The sequence below is a fragment of the Megalops cyprinoides genome, chromosome 10 (assembly GCF_013368585.1).
Source record: "Megalops cyprinoides isolate fMegCyp1 chromosome 10, fMegCyp1.pri, whole genome shotgun sequence".
NCBI lineage: Eukaryota > Metazoa > Chordata > Actinopteri > Elopiformes > Megalopidae > Megalops > Megalops cyprinoides.
The window spans coordinates 27,322,134-27,340,856 of NC_050592.1; positions in this window are offsets into that span (position 1 = coordinate 27,322,134).

Genomic DNA, 18,723 nt, shown 5'->3' on the forward strand with positions numbered 1-18,723 from the left:
ATCACTTGTTTTTGAGTTTAATGTTGGTGCAGCCCAGTGGTGCAAACACAGCAGGCAAGCTTAATTCAAAGAGTGGCACCAGTGAGGTATTTTAACAAAGCATAAAACCTGGCATTGATAGCAGCGCAGCTTTACAGCAAACTTTTTAAGGAGCTGGAGCTGTGACTGTGTAGTAGCCAGTATCAGAACATGTCACATTACCATTACATTAAGTATGTTTGTCTTAGTGCCGTGGCGCAATGGCATTCTGCAAACAATGGACAATGACAGCCACAGAGGAAGAGGAAGAGCAGAAAAAAATACAAGAAAGAATGAGCCAACTGTTGGAAGGTGCTGTGTTTAAAAAGGTGCGGAACAATGGGTGTATTGAGTCATTTTGTTATACCTGTAAAATGAAATTATTGGTGTGTGAAAGTTTAAAATGCACAGTTTTGTCCAGATTTATTCATACCCTGGAACAGAAAAAAAAATCTACAATTCAGGTGATTTTTCTGTATAAAATGTTTTTAAGTATTATACTAATCCTGTCAGTGTTGCACAGAGCGCAGTCATGTTGTTAAAAAAATTATTTTAGGAACAGGAGTAGTAAAATAGGAGTTACTGATTGCAGAGCATTTTCTGCATTCCAAATGCTCACTCGTTTACATGACAAGCAACAGATCCTTGTTTAAAGGGTGCAGTGCAGCGAGGAGGATGAAGGAGCCACCAGAGGATGCAGAATAGCTAGTGCACAGGTGTGACGGCACAGCTGACAGGGCAAACTACCCAGCTGTTGACTGGACAAACCCCTCGATAGTGACATATATGACACTGTAATCTGATGGTGCTTACAGCATGTGGGTGCAGTTGCTGTGATCTCACATTGAACAAAAATGGCTGCCAGTTAGGAAGTACTCCATGACGTGCTAGATATGTGCACGGTGACACATGACAGCTGTCCCTCTTTCAGCAACAGGTAGGGAATGTGGACAGGTGAAGGGGGTTAGAACATTTGAGAATACAGCAGAAATTGACCACTCCTAACATTCCTCCCCTGAAGAGCAAATCATTTTGAGCTGTATGCAATGGCAGTAGGCCCCTCTGCCATCATCCCCACATCCCTGATGTATACTCCACTAATATGAAGGCAATAAATAGATCTTAGTTGAGGGAATCTCTTAATGAATGGAGCACTCTTTTGCAATTTCCACTTGATTCTTCTTCGGTTGTCTATGGGCTTTGTTTTTTTTTTTTTCCTCACTTTTCATCTTTCTCTCATTGCAGTTGAGAAGGGAGTCCATCTGAATTATATTCATGCTTAGTCATAAAGGTTGCAAGATTGTGTTTTGTAGTTTATACAGCACATAATGTTACAATTGATTAGCCAATATCAAAAGTAATAGCAGCTAATAATATATTTTTTTAATTTTGATAGTGTCCCATTGGCGATTACATTTAGTATCCATTTTTAAGTTGTATTTTTTCAACAACCAGAGCTGGCTTTGGAATTAAGAACACTTGATTGGTCATCTGTACCTTTTCCCAAATCTCTCATAGCTTACCTTTCCTTTTAATAAGATGCTTGCGGTAGGCCCTGCAACAGGTTATTCCACTGACCATGAGTAGTGTAAACGCAGGGCAGTTACTGCATTTTGCAGCCCTGGCCTGTATTGTTTGACTGCCCCCCATCATTTTCCTACACTGGCTAAAGTGCTATTGGGATGAATATTGTAATGTCAGCGCTTTCGCCATTTTACCAACTCCACCAATATAAATTCAGCCAAGCGAGCAATAGAATTATAGAAACTACACTGCATTCTTTCCACAATGAGTCCAGGAGCCTGTGTGAGAGTGAACGCACCTTTTACTTACTGTGTCACGGTGACGATTTACGAGAGACAGCAGTCAACGTCAGTCAGGGTGAAATCTGTGCGTGCCAGCTAAGTGCATGTTAGGCCAAAGAGCATATTATCACCATGAGCGACCCACAAGAACCCTCTGTGGTGTAGAAATACCAGGGGAATTAGTACTCATTGAGACCTTAAAGCAGAGGAGTACCCATTTTAAATCAGGCTTGAAGTGATAGAATAATATATACGAAGCAGTACTATTTTAATGTCATATAAAGGGTATTGTATTGAGATATCTTGCTTTCAGTGGAGAGGATTATAAGGGAGCAGCCATGGTGGATAGTGGCACTCAATTTTAGCCAATCAGAAGCAGAGCCAATCAGTAGTGATGATATCCAGTTGAATGGAGTGACCAAACACTTTCCTCCTGTTTATGGTAAACAGCTTCATGCTGCGTTTGTGAGCCCTCATAATTAACACTGCTAATAATAATCATTTTTTATTTGGAAGCATCTTTCTTTACACTCATTTTTCACGGGAGATCCACAAATAACCAAAAAGAAAGAATGAGCCAACAAAAAAGACTAATAATAATAATAATTAGGGAAGCATGATTTTCTGACTCTCAAAAAGAGTTTGTGTGACTTTTCTGTTTTTAAGTCAAATCTGAAATGTGTTACAAAAAATTCTATTGCAACAGATGTCACCTTACTGAACTTTAACCTTTGACCCTTGACTTCAACCTTCACTTCAGTCCCATCTTCAGCAAGAAAATGGTGCCACAGGTGAAAGAAGCGAGCGGATGAGGCTTGCAGTGGAGAGAGGGTCTCTGTACAATATCAAAATAGAACTGATTTCTATTCATATGCCATTCCATCATTTCAGACCTGCTTTAGAATGGGCGTTCTTCAGTTGAGAGAAATGCCCACCGAACAGTCGGAGCAGGACATGGTTTAAGCAAAGCGCAGCGGCTGATGAAGATTGGAGCAGAGCCAGGGGCAGAATGGCATCAGATGAGTCCGTGACACAGGCCGTCTCACGGACAGAGGAGCGGTGGAAGGCGGGTAATGCTGGGCTGGCCGGGGAGAGAGTGGATTAGAGTCATTCAGCTGAATGGAGGCGAGAGGAAAGCGCAGTGAAATCCCCTTTATTTTCACGCTGTAATGTTAGCCTGTAATTTAAGACGGCGCACGTCTCTCCCTGACAGCCCGTCCCCGTTTCATCTTGTCGCGGAATCCAATCCGCTCCCCGTTCTCACTCCAACCCCCCCCCCCTTCCCCTTTCCATTCACTACCGCCACCCCCACCTCCCCCATCCTCTGCCGATCAACCACCCCCACCTCCACACACACACACACACACACACACACACACACACACACACACACACACACACACACACGCACACACACTCCTAGCCCTACACCCAAGCAGAAGTGATATCATTTAATCAGAGGGAAAAAAAAAAGTTTGTGGGGATCAGTGTGGAGACTGTATGCGGGGTTTTTTATTTATTTATTTATTTATTTTATTTTTTCGGAATCTCTCCCTAATCAGAGATTGGTGGTTCATTATTAGTGGCGGCGGGTGATCCGTCTGACATGTAAGGGGAAGAAATTAGCAGCTGTCACCATGTGATGAGTTAATTTCCTGACAGGCCTGGCACTGAAAAGCCATTTGGAGGCACAGAGACAGCTGATGAAAACCTGGTGCTGTTTTATAATTGGAGAGCCGGAAAAGGGCACGAGGAACAGGAGAGGAGGATGAGAGAGGGAGGGATGGAGAGAGGGAGGGGAGGGGTGGGGGGGATCTCCTCCTATCCTCTCATTACAAAGTCTGGGATTGTCTTCGCATATAAAAATGCTGGCCATTTTTTTTCCCCTAGTTTCACAGAAAATGCACAGCCTCTTGCCCCACTGTTCATTCGATGGAACCCTGTGACCGAATCAAGGTTACCCTGAATAACGCACTGCTGAGCATGACTGTTCAGTGCGGACCCATCGTGAGAACCCCGTTTGCTGAGCATGAATTTTCTCCGGCTTTTTATGAATTCTGTGAGCAGCTGATTCTCCTAAGGGGGGCAATTTGAAAGTTTGTGCTGGTTTTCCTCACTGATTTCAACAGCTGTACAGCCAGTGACTTATTCCTCTATCAGTCATTCTTATAATTGCAGCGTGGTGTATAATTCCTTAGTGATTTTTAAAGGCGAGGCCTGTAAATTATGTATTTCTACATCTTACTCCATCCTGTGAGGCTTTAATGTCTCTGTAGGCCTCCTCGATGGTAATCGTCTAGCCAACACATCCCTCCGCTGCCAGATTCCCAGACGCAGGTACGGTGCTGCCCACACTTTCCCATGAGTGACAATGACAGACCACTGAAGGCCAAACAAGCACATACACAAGATTCCCTTCCTGAAACATCTTCACTGTCACAAGCAGCTGCCCCCCCAAAGCAACCGAGGGGCCCATCTGCATTTCAGCACTTCATTAGGAGACCCTTATTGAAAACGATCCCGATATCCCCACTGTGCAGCGGCTGCAAAAAATGACCAGAATTTCGGGCTTGACCGATGACCGGGAAACACATGTAATGTGTAAGCACATTTCAATTAGGCATGCGAGATAGACCAGTGTCCATGCAATGCTAGCTCAGAGGGATCTGTTTCTCTGACCTGTGAGCTGATCTGTGAAAGAACTTACCTGGTACCTGAATCTTATGAACTTTTGCTGAATTTTGAGTCACATTGTGAATATCTAAAATTCCCCTTTGAAGAACTGCATTTGTATACATTCAATTGGTCTGTGGAATGACATTATTTCACTGTCTCATCTAATGAAATGATACTTGATACTCATGTTCATACCTTTTGACATTAATTTTCCTGAGGAGAAAGTCAGCTTCGAAACAGAGGGCTTGTGATCACTTAGATATTTTTACCTTTTCCTTCTTTTTGCTATTAGAATGCACCAGGTGTGCTCTCAATTTGAACTGTGTTAGAAGCTCACCCCTCTCCTTGGTTTTTATGGTACGTCCAGCGTGTTGTCTCTCAATCAGCAGAGGGGTGGGACAGAACACGTTACTTGAATCCGGGGGTGGAGGCTGCCTTGTACTCTGTTCTCCCATTACAGCAGGGAGATCATCTCACTGATGCAGCACATATGAAGGCACAGCTGTAAGCATGTCCATCTGACGTCCATGCTGATGGATCACACGCAGCATTAAGGGTGACATATTGCACTGTCCACACTTAAAATATTGCATTAAATCCTTAATTAATTCTACATGTAGGTGCAATTAGCTTCATCCACCGAAACAAATACATACAGATACATACTGTATAGTACACTCCAACACTGAAGGAAACACTCTGATCAGCAGATGTTTCATACCGAGCATGAAGTTATGGTGATCTTATACACAGTGATGGCAATAGTGGTCAGACTGACTTGGACTGGCCTAACAGACCAGGACTGTGACTGGCTTCTGGACGTGATGTCTGTGCATCTTAGTCACCAATTGAATGGCGTGTGGAAGCACATGCAGGCCAAATGCATTTGGATCCACTGCTGGTGTGTGATGAGAGAGGGCTGAGCGCTATGAAGCACTGGGTGGATCTCATACTTCTGTTGGTGGACTGTACTTAAACTTTATTGTCTTTCTTTTGCAAAATTTGATGCACACAGTGATGAACATGAAAAAGCATATGCAAACCAATGGCCACAGAGAAGGCCAAACATGAAGCAATGTGCCCAGTATAAAAAAAACATGAATTTTTTTAGGTGACCTTAAATTGGTCAAATGATAAGGAAACAATATCAATGCAAACAAACAAAAAAACAAATTATTTACAATTTTCTTCCAGTAATCTAGATGAAATGACATACAGATTAGACAAATCTTCCGATCAACAGTACAGCGGGAAGAATTATCCTCTCGAGCTGGGTCTGGCTGCCAAGGTTTCTCTTCATGTTTCCTCATCTAAATCACATATTTGAAGAAAGTCATGTCCCTCATTACATCAATTATATGGCCAAAAAATTAGATTCACTCACATAGATTGAAATGAATTACCCTACCACCCAAAATCTTAAAAAGACCTCTACTCCGAGACCATAAACTCCAGCAACTTACACAAGGGCTGTACCTCTAGCACATAATGTACAGTTCAAAGGAAGAGCAATGAATTCATATTGACAACTCATAAATGCCCATCAAAATGTATCCCTCTATTTATTTTTAAAAAGGCAACAGAAATAACAGAACAATCAATTACAGTCTCATAAGTCTGAAGCAATGACCGGTTAAATATTAAAGCTAAACCACTTTCCTGGCCCAGTTGGGAAAAACAGGGTAATTCCATTTGTTAACTTTTGAGAAAAATATCAACTTGTGATTTTATGTTATAAAAAGGTAATAATCAATATATTTTCCCAAAAATGCATATATAGGAAAATCTATTCCATAAATTTGGGATCTCAAATTTTGATACACATCACTCTTTTGTAAGGACTTCGTCACAAGGTTGTGTCACAGCTGCTCCTTGTCCACGGAGTCACAGCAACATTGCACAAATCTTGGCTGACATGGTCATAAGTATGGAAAAGAAAGTGGGGGGGGGGGGGGGGGGGGGGGGGCTGGCACATCGGCGCCTGGGCACTTGTCATGCCGGCTTCTTGGGGGATCCCCTCCAAGCGGGCCGGGCCGTCCGAGGAGGGGGGGGGGGGGGGTTTTGGGGCTGGCAATTCAAAGGAAAGTTTCGTTTCGGAGTTGCTGTTCGGGATCTTTTCCCCCTTTTTGATGCGGTAATCTGATAGCGAGGCTCGACGAGCGCTCTGGAACCCATCATGCGTCAGCGGGCTCCGACTCGAGCTCCGTCTCGAGCTCCGTCTCCTCCGTCTGCCCAAAAAAGCCTGGATGGAAATCAGAGGCCTCGCACGCAAAGCTCTTGATTCGTTCTATAAACGCGCTCCCGGAGTCAATCTAACGGCTCGCTCTGCTTTGTTTACACGGGATTACGCCGAATACTTTTGACAACTCTTTAATACGGGCATTTAAATGACTTTATGCAATTTGCTGCGGCTTGTGGATACCGATCTGAGTAATTGAAAAATTGGATAAGATGTTTACTCCAGGATTGCGATGTTTCCTTCAGCGCAAATTTTTCGCCGAAAGCATTTACGCTTGGGATTCTAAGTATATTTGGATGATGGGTTTGCAATGTGATCTCGGTTTAATAATAAAATCATTTAAATGTTTGAAAGGGGCCTGGTTATATGTAGACGGCCGCGCATGTTTGATCTCAGACTGTCGTTCAGTTTAATCGCCCGCTTCGTTGTACAGCTACCTGCGTCTGCAGGCCTCGTGGGCAGGCCCTCGTGGGCCTCGTCTTGCCCTAACAAGAGCAGGCCCCGCGGTAAGAGTCCTCTAGGGACACATGCAGACCCGCCCTCCCTGGGGCCCTGTTAATTTCAGCCCCGGCTCGCCTCCCTCTCTACGGTGGCCAAAAAAAAGTATCCCTCTGTTTATCTTTGGCGAGGAAGCTCGAAGGCCTAATCAGCAGTCTTATTATGGGCTGTAGGCCTGTGTGATAACACCAGGTGGGTAGCTAGGGAGACCCACACCCCCCACCCCCACTCCCGCCAAAAAAAAAAAAAAAAAAAAAAAAAAGGGGGGGGTGGGGGTGGAGGAAGGGAGGCCCAGAGTTCACGCAGTGCGTCTCTGCAGGAGTGATAGGAGTGGAGAGGCTATCAGCGGCCGCCTCGTTGGCCCTCATTGTTCGCACTTGGACGGAAGAAGAATGCGCCGGTGTCGGCCTCCCGTAGCTCATAATCTGCTGATGCTGACCAAAGTGTCACTTTGATCCACGAGCGCTGGGCAGAAGCCGGCCGAGGCTCCTGAATCCGTGAGCAATCCCTGTAGGGATGCCGTAAGCGGGACAGCATCTGCCCGACCGCAGACACGCACCTTCATAAAAGGAAAGACAGAGAGAGAGAGAGAGAGAATTGTGGCAGAAGAAAGGGAAAATGAACAAATAATAAGGCAGAAAGGAGAGGACAGAGGGAGGGGGGCGCCCATCTCCTGTCCTTAAAAATGTGTGTCTAAATTACAAATCAGTTCTTTTTACCTTACAGGGGATTTGTAATGATTGGTGTGACAGATAGGAAAGCTGTCATTTTAATTGTTGTTTAATTTCCTTAACTTGTCTTCTCATTTTTAATATGTTCTTAAATTTTAATCTGTACTTAAAATTATTTTACCATTTTAAGCATACAGCATGTCAATTTATCTTGACTTACAAACATTTTAATCTTTTTTATGCCTTGCCTATTGTTACTATTTATTTAAGAACGTGTCTGTTGACCCTGTTTACTGTTTACGTAACTTGCTGTGACATGTGAATCGAGGGACTCGATGTCATGTTTTCCTTTTATCATGACCAATAAAACGAATCTGGTCCTCAATCCAAAAAAAAGGGAAGTGTCTCGAGTTTCAAAGGAGGAGAGTTACAACTGGATCACGAGGGGGGGGTGGTGCGGGGGGGGGGTTGGGTTGTGACGAGAGGAGTGCGGGCATCGGGCGGGGCGCGGCGGGGAGAAGGCTTGGAAACAGGCGTCGAGAGGGATGGAGAGAGAGAGGAGAGGAGAGAAGAGGAGAGGAGAGGAGGGGGGCGGAGAGAGACGGCGGCGGCTCTTGGGGAGTGCCGGCAGCTGCGCGGGAGAGAATGAGGCGCAGATTGAAGCGGGCGAGGAGAGGCCCCTGAGCCCTGATTCATTACAATAGGCCCTGATTCCAGAGCCAGGGCTGATGGGAGATGGAGAGCAAACCTGGCACTCAGGGAACTGCCTGGGAGGGAAACAATAAAGTCCTGAATGGAAAGAGGGCAATCACACACTGAAACTGTACGAAGTTCATTTCACACACTTTAGTAATGCACTATTTGCAGAAATACATGGTATGTTATAGTTAGAAAGCACATACAGACATCCTCATTTGTTGTCAGAATTGTTATAAGCAACTTTATGAAAAATATATACAGTATATTGCTCATATATATTATTTTCAAGTCTCAATATATAATGTATATTATACAATGTTTTATATACTTGTCATTGAAAAACATATTGTAAAAGTAGAATATAATGTACTGTAAAATAGGTTTTTCGGTATATGTATTTAATTGGATATATTTGGACATAGATGCCATATACTTTAGATTAATTCCTTGTCACTGTTATGAAATATTTTGGTATAATATACACTAGTTTTAATGTTTCATAGTATATAATATATGTATCATACTTTAATTTCAAGAAAGAGTGGAGAAAATAGTATGTCTCAATAAGAGAGCGTATCAGTAAAGCAGTGAGGATCAGCAGCTAATGAGAACGAGCAAGTGGAAGTAATCTTGTCCCCAGCTCCTGTGTTCTGATAAATAATATAGCATTCATAATAAGCCATAATTGTGACGTGCCTTCATTAATTTTTAGATGACACGCTCCTGAAAAAAGGTGCCGTGTCACGCCAACCTGATTATCTGTGTGGACGGTGAGTCCCTGAGTGTGTGCAGGGAGGTGTCCTGTTGGAGGTTCGAGCGGAAGCAGCGGGGTGCCAGGCTGCGCCTGTCTCACGCAACGACTGGCCTTGGGAGAGCGAGGCTTCGTGGGCTCGACTCCAGGGTGGGTGGAGCAGAGGTATCGTGTGTTATCGGTGATTTACTGATACAAAGTGTTTTGATTTCTTCAAATGCCATCAAAGCTGGCCGATCCGGTACAGCACGGCCTGCTCTTCTGTTGCATAATCTGCAACCAGAGCTGCAACACTGTAACGCGCTGACTGCTGGAGCCTGCCCAGGCTGAGGGGCTGACGTTGCCCCCGAAAAAGGAGACCTCTGTGTTGCTTCAGCCCCCCCTTGTTTGCTGAGTGGTTCCTGTGGTCAGCGATGGCTGCCTGCTCCTTCCTCCCCTCTGTGTCCGCCTCCTCCGCTTTCAGCTCTGTGGCTGACGGTAGCGGCGTCGGCTCCGCCCACGGCTCGGCAAGTAAGTAGGCCAGTGCCGGTGACGCTAACGGGCTGAGCTGATATGGATCACCGCGCCAAACAGACGTAGTGGAAAGCCGCCAGGAGGCCGAGCTGAACGAGCCAGCCTCGTTCCCGGGCGGGCGCTCCGGAGCGGCTGCGGAAGCGCTGTGACGCTCAGCAAGGGCAGATCGGTGGGATCGGCATGTGGTCCCCTCCAGCATTGCTGCAGACCCTGCACGCTCTCCGGCCTCGCTGCAGTTTACACGCCGATCAGAGTGCCTCACACAGCTCTTCAACTTTGAACTGTTTGTGGTTGTGGTCACCTGCTGGCCACCTCTGCCAGGCGATCAGTCATTGTACCTAGTCAAAAATTAAAAATTATTAGATTATTAGATATTTTAGAGAGATTGTAGATCTACAATTTATGTTATTCATATAGTGATAGAACCAGAGGCAATGGAATATTCAGAAAAATGTCCCACACACTTATTAAGGATCTATTAATTACTCAATTAATAATTACTAATCGATTAATCACTCAGCCCATTGCAAGTACAGACGACCTCCTGCTGCTCTTTACTTTCTTGCCAAGCCAGAACATTCTCGCCGTGTTTCTCTGATTGTCCCCACGATGCAATGGCGTGGGTAAAGCATTACATTTTTTTACGTTTACCTTCATGGGCCATCGTTAAAATGAATTTTGGGAGCAATAGCCACAACAACAACACCAAGGCAGTTATGTGCTTATTTTCGGCTGTTTGGCTGTTTGACACTGACTCTTGAAACGGCAATATTTGCATCAGCCGCGACTCCCCCAGTTCCCCATTAAGAGACATGCGAGGTTCCTTTCTTTAGGCAGTGGCGTGAGGTCCGAGGTGATTAGATCGGAGGTGATGAGGCCTTCTCCAGCCCCAGGAGTGAGGGAGTGATTAGCCAACACATGGAGGAGTCCAGCAGCAGGAAGAAAGAGAAAGAGTGGTTCACAAGGGATACAGGCAGCACCTTAAGTCGCTCCTTAAATGGACAAAGTAATGAGTTGTCTGCAAACACCACACACGCATACACACGCACACACACACACACACACACACACACACACTCAAGCACGCACACACACACGCACACACACACACACACACACACACACCAGGAGTAACGAGTACAAAAACCGTATAATTAAGCTTATAGCAGTGTGTAATTGTCCTTAACGTTTCTCAATTATGAGTATCTTTTGTCATCTCCTGCCTAGCTTGGATCAACAACTTCAGTGATGAATAAGCTCAGCATCCGGGTTCTTCTGGGTAAGCTCGCGCATGCAGCTGTGTGAGTGTGCACATAAGTAACCAGCACTGTGGTGCACACACAGAGGAGTAAACACAAACAGACACAAAGGCGGGAAGAAGCAAAGCAAAGCCGTGGGGGGAGTGAAGGGGTCCGTGATAAAAGCCCAACTGGAGGGGGGACTTTGGCGCCCCCGACGCTCGAGTGGAGGTGGGCGGTGGCGGGTCGGCAGCGCACAGCGGCCGAATGTTTACTCCTGGCTAATTATTTCTATCCGGGAGATCTGACCGAGATCCTCCCGCGTGTTTTAACGGTTAATCCGGCAGGAGCCCCTTTCTTCAACCGCCGCTTTCCTAAGACGGCTCCACATTGTGCCTCTCTCTCTCACACTCCCTCTCTCTCTCTCTTTCTCTCTCTCTCTCTCCCTGTGTAGCAGGTGAAGAGAGAGGGAGATGAAAGGACCCCAGGGGAGGGAGGCCCTTTGGTGTCAGAGCACCTTCTGGGGACTTTCTTTAAGTGGTCTTAAGTACGATAATAAGCGCAGAGAGCCAAGAAGAGGGGACTTTGTCTCCCCGCATTAGCGACATCCCCCGTCTGAGTGGCGGTATCTGGGAGAGCAGCGCTACCGCCTGTAATGAGACGCCGTTGCCTTCCTGCACCGGCCTAATTAATCCCGTATTTCCACGGCACGTAATTACCGCGCCCGCCATGCTTGCTATGGCTGCTGGAGGAGCCAGACACCATCCTCATATTCTCTCTCTCGCTCTCTCTTTCTCCCTCTCTCGCGCTCTCCCTCTCCCTCTCTCTCCTCTTGCACGATTTATTACACTGGCAGCCAGACACAACTGAAACCTCCCTGTATAAGACTATCCGTCATCGGTACATTATCAGTAAAATACACCACCTTCCCTATTGTGCTACAAAGGCTCCGGCAAATTGCTATTTTTATGGGACATGATAAAGAAAATGCAACCTTATGTTCAAATATTTTACTGTTTAATGTTGCAGCGGGGAGGGGGGGTGGTGGGGGGGGCTGAAATGCATCGCTGTGTGTGGAGTGTTTGTATTTATTTGCTTGTTAGTATGTGAATGTGCATCTATGGATGCTCCTGTACATGCCACTGATACATACTGCACCCCACATGCGCACTCCCTTACTTGTCCTCCCAGTATGATTGTCTTGTTTACTCTCAGTCCACTTCCATTCCTTTTTTCAGACAAAAAGAGATGCGTGTCAAATATTGTAAAGCATTGTCTGCGAGATTGAAAACATAAATCTGGATAAACACGGCTGTGAGCTAAATGCTTTTAACAGGACTGAAACTGGAGGAAAAATATGTTTTAACACCTCGTCTGCAGCATTTAGATTTGTGTAAGGGCCATCGAAGGTCAGTTTGCTTCCTGTCTGTCTTCTTGAATTCAGGATATTCAATGAATGTGTGGAACGAAGCCCAGCCATTCATCTTTCAGCATTACAACTTACAATAATAAGAGCACAGGGAAAATGGCAATAATTAAGCCGAAATGATTTCTCGTTGATAAACCGATATGGATGTATGGATATGCCTTCTGCATATTGGATAAGCTTGCTGGTGACAATTGTGCAGCGGTGATTAAAAGACCACATTTTTGAAATGACACTCAGAGATGTGACATGTGTGCAACAGCATGTTTCATGTGTTTCAGGGGCTGCAGACCGGAAACAACAAAATGGAGGGAGATGAAATGAAGAGGGAGATGAAAAAGAGCAGGGGGGGAGAAAAAAAGGGATTGAATGGCAACTAAAACAGCGGCGAATGCGCGTTGTGTTCTCTTTCTGTCTGGGTAGCCAGCCTGCCTCTCGTCCTCGAGCTCCAACCTGCCCATCTGACACACGCAGCAGACACAAACTGACAGCCCCTCAAACTGCCGCGCCGACTGCAAGCATTAATTAAGCCATTGGTGGACTGTAATTTCCTCCGAGAAGTAAAAAATTCTCACACAGGAAAAGGTTACTGAGACCTTTTCTGTGTCAAAATTACCATGCGTCATGAATATTAATGTTCTTAATGAAGACAACCTTTGCTTCATCAGGAATGTTCAGGAGCAGGTGCCTGGCTGAAAGACTCACTCTGTGTTTTTCCTCTCCGGCCCGCTAGGAATGAGAGATTTCCACCCGTTAAAAGCCGACATTTCCCCCTCGGATTTCTCTGTCCTCACTTTCTCTTTCTCTTTCTTTTAAAATGTCCTAGTCTCTTTTTTGTTGTATTTTTCTCTTTCTTTTCAGACTTGCTAACTCACTGTATCTGCATGTGTTGCCCAAATACACATCCCTGGGGAGGAGAGTGTGTCTGCAGTCAGCCCTTTCAGCCAAGAGGAGACGTTCAGCTGAACTGAAGCGTATCTTTATGCATGAATACTTCGCACTCACATTTAAAGAATAGATAAAAAAACACATCACGTCACATGAATATTGCTATTTTTAAACGTCTTCAATGGCATTTTCACAAGTTTTTAGGATTTAGGACTTGCTTGTATTGCATAGAGAAGACAGTGGCCATATGTTTCTGTCCCCTTGCTGTCTCGAGGACAACACACAAAGTCACCTGACAGGGCGGCTGTCAATCAGTCCCTGTAGGTGTCATATGACCTGACCCCACAAGGGGCATGCGTAAGTTCACTCAGCCATGAGGGCAGGGATGAGATTTTCACACTCAGGCCACAAGAGAAAAAGGGGTTTTAGAGTTCTCATCACCTCTGTCGGTGTGTGTGTGTGTGTGTGTGTGCGTGTGTGTGCCTTACCATACTTTCATGGTATTAACAGCAAACATAGCATGATTACACATGGGGGACATTGTGAATGGGTTCACCTCAGTATTCAGATGACCCAAAGATGTGACAGAACATTGTCTTGTCCAGGGTCACCATGTATTTTGGCGCCTGGTTCTGGAGGCCCTGTGCTGAGAGGACCAGGGGTTTTCTCAGATGTGAGATGGATGCCCACACTAGCAATCTCAGCACATACACCCGGTTAAGTCAGCTGTGGAAGGACACCATTGTGCCTTGCCAGCAGCTCTGCTGATGTCTCCTCAGCACAGCATACACCTTTAAAACCACCTTTGCTTTGCATCTCACTGATGTGTCTCCCCCCCCCATACAGTATGTTACAAAAATACAAAAATTATAATAGATGTAAGCTTTTCGCTCTCCGTCTGTGCAATACATTGCACGAGTCACACGCCGCCATGTAGTCCTCTTCAACTTCGCAAACAGGGAACGCTCAGCCACACCCCCTGCACGGCATCACCCTGCAACAAGGTGTGTCCTCTCTGTCCCCGTTCTAAAGAAATGTCTCTGGCCCCCCTCTCTCTCCTCTGCAAATGGTCAGCGGGTCTGGAGCCAGGGCCCAGAGGAGATTTAGCAGCACAAGACAAAAGCCTGTTCCCCAACTCCCCCCCCCTCCCCCAATCCCACCCTCTTTTCTCTTTTCTCGGCAGCTCTCTTCGCTGTCACGCGCATCTCATTAATTCGGGCCTGTCATACCGTCCCCCGCAGTATCTCACTGAAAGGTGACAGGTTCCCGATGACTGACAAAGGCTCTTTAGGTGATACCGAGGATCTTTCGCCGGGCGAGTTTTGTAAAGTGCCCCTCAAATGTCACTTTTTCTTTTTTTTTCCAATTCGCAGAGAGCTTATTTTTCCCAGGGCTCGCCCTGCTCGAAAAGGACACAGTTTTCTTATTTTGTCTTTAATTTTATTGTACTGCTTACCCTTTGTTATGGATGTGGATATCGTGTTACAGTTTTCGCAAAATTTATTGTCTGTTTTATTTTGCTGAAATTTGACTTGTTTCAAGCCTTTGTGGGTGTAAACATTGCATCTACAAACTGATGATTTGCAGTGACTCCTGTTTCCATTTCAGAACATCCTCCTCGCATTATGACAGGAAACAGAGACTATTTGGCTATACCATCTGATGCCTGGTTACGCTGCACTGTATTGACTGCATTAAACCACAATACTGACTCTCATCGCTTCGTACGGGCATTCCTGCATTGGATGGGTTGGTCCTCTTGTTGTTGAACACCACAATATCCTCTCAGTTGAACTGCAATACATTGTGTCTTTATAGTATGTTAAATACAGGAAAGTGGTACTTTTTGTTCTTTCTATCTTGCTCAAGGCACTGAGTTTGGTGGTCACTAAATTTAAGAAAATGTGTTTTTTTCTGAGATTATACAGCATGCAAAACTAGTAGGTGCATTGCAGTTAGATTGAATCTGAGTTTGTGTCTCTGCAATAACCACACAATGATTCTGCCCCAAAGCTGTTCTTTAGATATTGTCCAGTCAGGGCTGGATATTTCTGTACCTTAAGATGCAACATTGAAGTGGGGGGTGACTCTTGCAAGGCCATTCTCTACCAAATGACCGATCCTTGCCTGGAGACATACAATCTGATGTTGAACATCACATGTGGTTTTTTGCCGTGAGCTCCCAAACTCGTTCAAAGCCTGCTTCTGCTTTGGTGCCGCTCTGCACCGCACCACTCGTGGGTGTGGTGACCCAGGTCACTCCTGCCTGGCTCTTTGAGATGTGCACAGTCTCTGATCCCCCCTGTCAGTTCAGTGACCTCTGGGATGTTCGGTGAAAACATCAACCCCTGAATTTCAGGACTCTCCTAGACAAAAACTCCTGTACGGACTGTTTTCAAGGGCGCTCTGCAGTCTCAGATCTCTGCTGGAATGGCGCGACTTCATGCAAGATATAAATATTGTACAGTACGGTATGTACAGCGTTATCAGATCCATGTACCCTCACCTCAATCACTCCCACTACAGCCCTGTGTAATGAACTGAGGCCATTTAAATTGTAAGGGGGCGATTTTGTGTGACAAGACTTTAAACCCATGGAAACGATTGGTCATACCAATTTTATACTTTTTAAAATTTCATGGCCATGAACTTGACATATGCTTGGTACCTCCAACTAAAGTCATTTTTTTGGCATTACTGCATTTACAAATGCATATTTACTTTTTCCATAAAAGCTGTAATTCATTTCATGCTCAGCGCAATGGCTGTGACGTGCAGTGACAGCTGTAGGACAACAGCACCGTTTAACTGCCAGAGTTCAATAGTTTCTGTTCGCATTAATAGGGAGGTTGGCTGTTAATGGGTTTACTGGTGCCGCTGGTATTATACATACCTGTGTGTTGGGTCATATTGTTTATGAACACCATAAACAGGTTCTGTGAGGCGGCTAATGAGCCGTCTATGGTTCAGCGCGCAGATTCAGTCTGCTTGATCGGATTGTACAGTTGTATGAGCCATGAATCAATAAAAAGGCATTTGAGTTCATCCACGGTGTGAATGAAGAGAGTTGTTCCATTTGCTCCCCACAAAGCATTGCAATACATATTAAAGACAACAGTAAGTGGAAGAAACGGTAATTTTTCAGAGGCAGTGCAAGGGGCTCCTTAACATTGGGAATGAAACAGGAAGGATGATGTGGGAGAAGGATACGGCCCTCCACACTGTCCTCCCCACCGTGTCAGAGTCACAAAGCAAGGGGTATTTGGTTCCCTCCTGGAGCCCTGCCCCAGCTCTGTGATCACAGCTGTGTCGGGGTGCAGAGATTGCTCTGTTAAACACATGCAAGAAGAAAGCTGAGCCTCGCCAAACTGTTCAAAAATCGCCTGCGTTGAGTTCTCACCAGGCCCACATGCTAATGATATGGTGTTTTCTATATCGCTTCCGATAGCAGTGATAAATGCGTGTTTAAAACAAAGGCAAGAAAATAATTAGGCTTTTTAAACGTTTCAGAGGTTTCGCTTTCATTTTGTTTTGCATAATTATATATATGTTTTTTTTTTAATAGAAAACTGTCCGTATTTCCAAACTAAAGTTGAATAAATAATATAATACCCCCTAACCACAGGAGGTCAGCTTAAACTTCAAAAATAAGCTTCAAAGACAACTGTATTCTGTGTCATACCTTGAGATAAAGGCTTTTCTTTAATCAGCGAGTTATTCCTGCCAGTTGTGACTTTGTTCTGCTTGTCGCAGTATGTAATCACGGCAAAATTGTATGTGTGCATTTATCTAATTATTATGTGACACACACACTGAGAGTCAAATGAAAGTCACTGTGGGATGTCACTGGTAAAACAAAGAACAAAGTCTGCTCCCACCAACACCTCGTTTGAATCAAAATATACATTTTTTTTTTTTGCATAGCCCTGCTTTGTTTGTAAGAAAATAGCTGTAATTTCGCCGGAGATGGAAAGGGAATGATGTATCTGTTACAAAAAAGATAATATAAAAGTATGTAAATCTGATGCAATTTAGTATGTATGGAGCAAATATGTTGAACCAAATTCACTCTGTGTTTTTATATGTGTCACCTATACAATCCACAATAAGTCCATTGTGCTTAATTTTATTTGTGCACTTCAGAACATTCTAAAAGGATGCTGAGGTGTATGAGTTGGAAAAAAACAGGTATGACAGTGGGAATAGCTGATATATTCTATAATGTCTGCCAGGCATGGACAAATACATTTCATATTTCCCCAAGTATTGTAATGATAGTAGTGCTTTGTCACACGGACTCACTGTCTGTCTGTTTGGGCATCTCGGTGTGCCTTGTACAATTGTTCCTTCTTTCTTAACAGGGGGATGCAAATTCAGGCAGGGTAACTTGGCTTGCCAGCTAGCATTCTGCATGTATTGAGACTCAGGTTAATGCTTGCTGAGGTTGGAACTTAAGTGTATTGTTGCTCAACAGTAAAGAACTCAAAGCAGTTGGTGATTTGGGTCAATGTTTTTCAAACGACACCAAAGAATTAAATTCCTGTACTGATGTGATTTTTCTTTTTCATCTAATGCAAAGCCTCCTATTGAGCTGGGGACGCACAGGTGAGGTTGTTCAGAGATTCGCTGCAACACGGTGAGATTTATCCCATCACAGCTAAAGACTGGAAAAGGAAATAATTATAGGTGAAAAAATTTGAGAGATAATATGTGTTTCATCTCTGTAGATATGACAAATGAATACCCGCTTACCTTTTTAATTAGAAGCATGGGGAATAGAAAATTAACCTTACAAGGAAATGGACAGGAGAGAGAGAATGAGAGTGAGAAAGAGAGAGAGAGAAAGAGAGAGAAATAAGAAAGGAGAGATAAATTGCACGAGGCAAATGGAACATTGGAAACCAATTATCACCTGAAGCAAGGTAGAGATGGTCCCACTTTCTCACACCTATAAAATAATAGGCCGTATGAAGACTACCAGCATACATTCAGCTTCCTGCATGTGGGGATAGTGTTACTGCCGGAAATATCTATCTATCTGTCTGTCTATCTATCTGTACACACAGCCACGTACACACATAGTTACTAAACTATAATAGTGACAAAAAAATGGACTAGGTTTTTAGTTATGTAGGTGGTGTGAATGGCTGCAGACCCCATGGACACAGCTAGAATTTCCCTCACAGCAGCAGAGACAAAATCAGAGTAACACAACATGCTTTCATTATAACACAGAGGCTGGTGCTTTCTAGGATGGTCGTTACACTAAGGAACAATGTGACCATATAACTAAATAACATG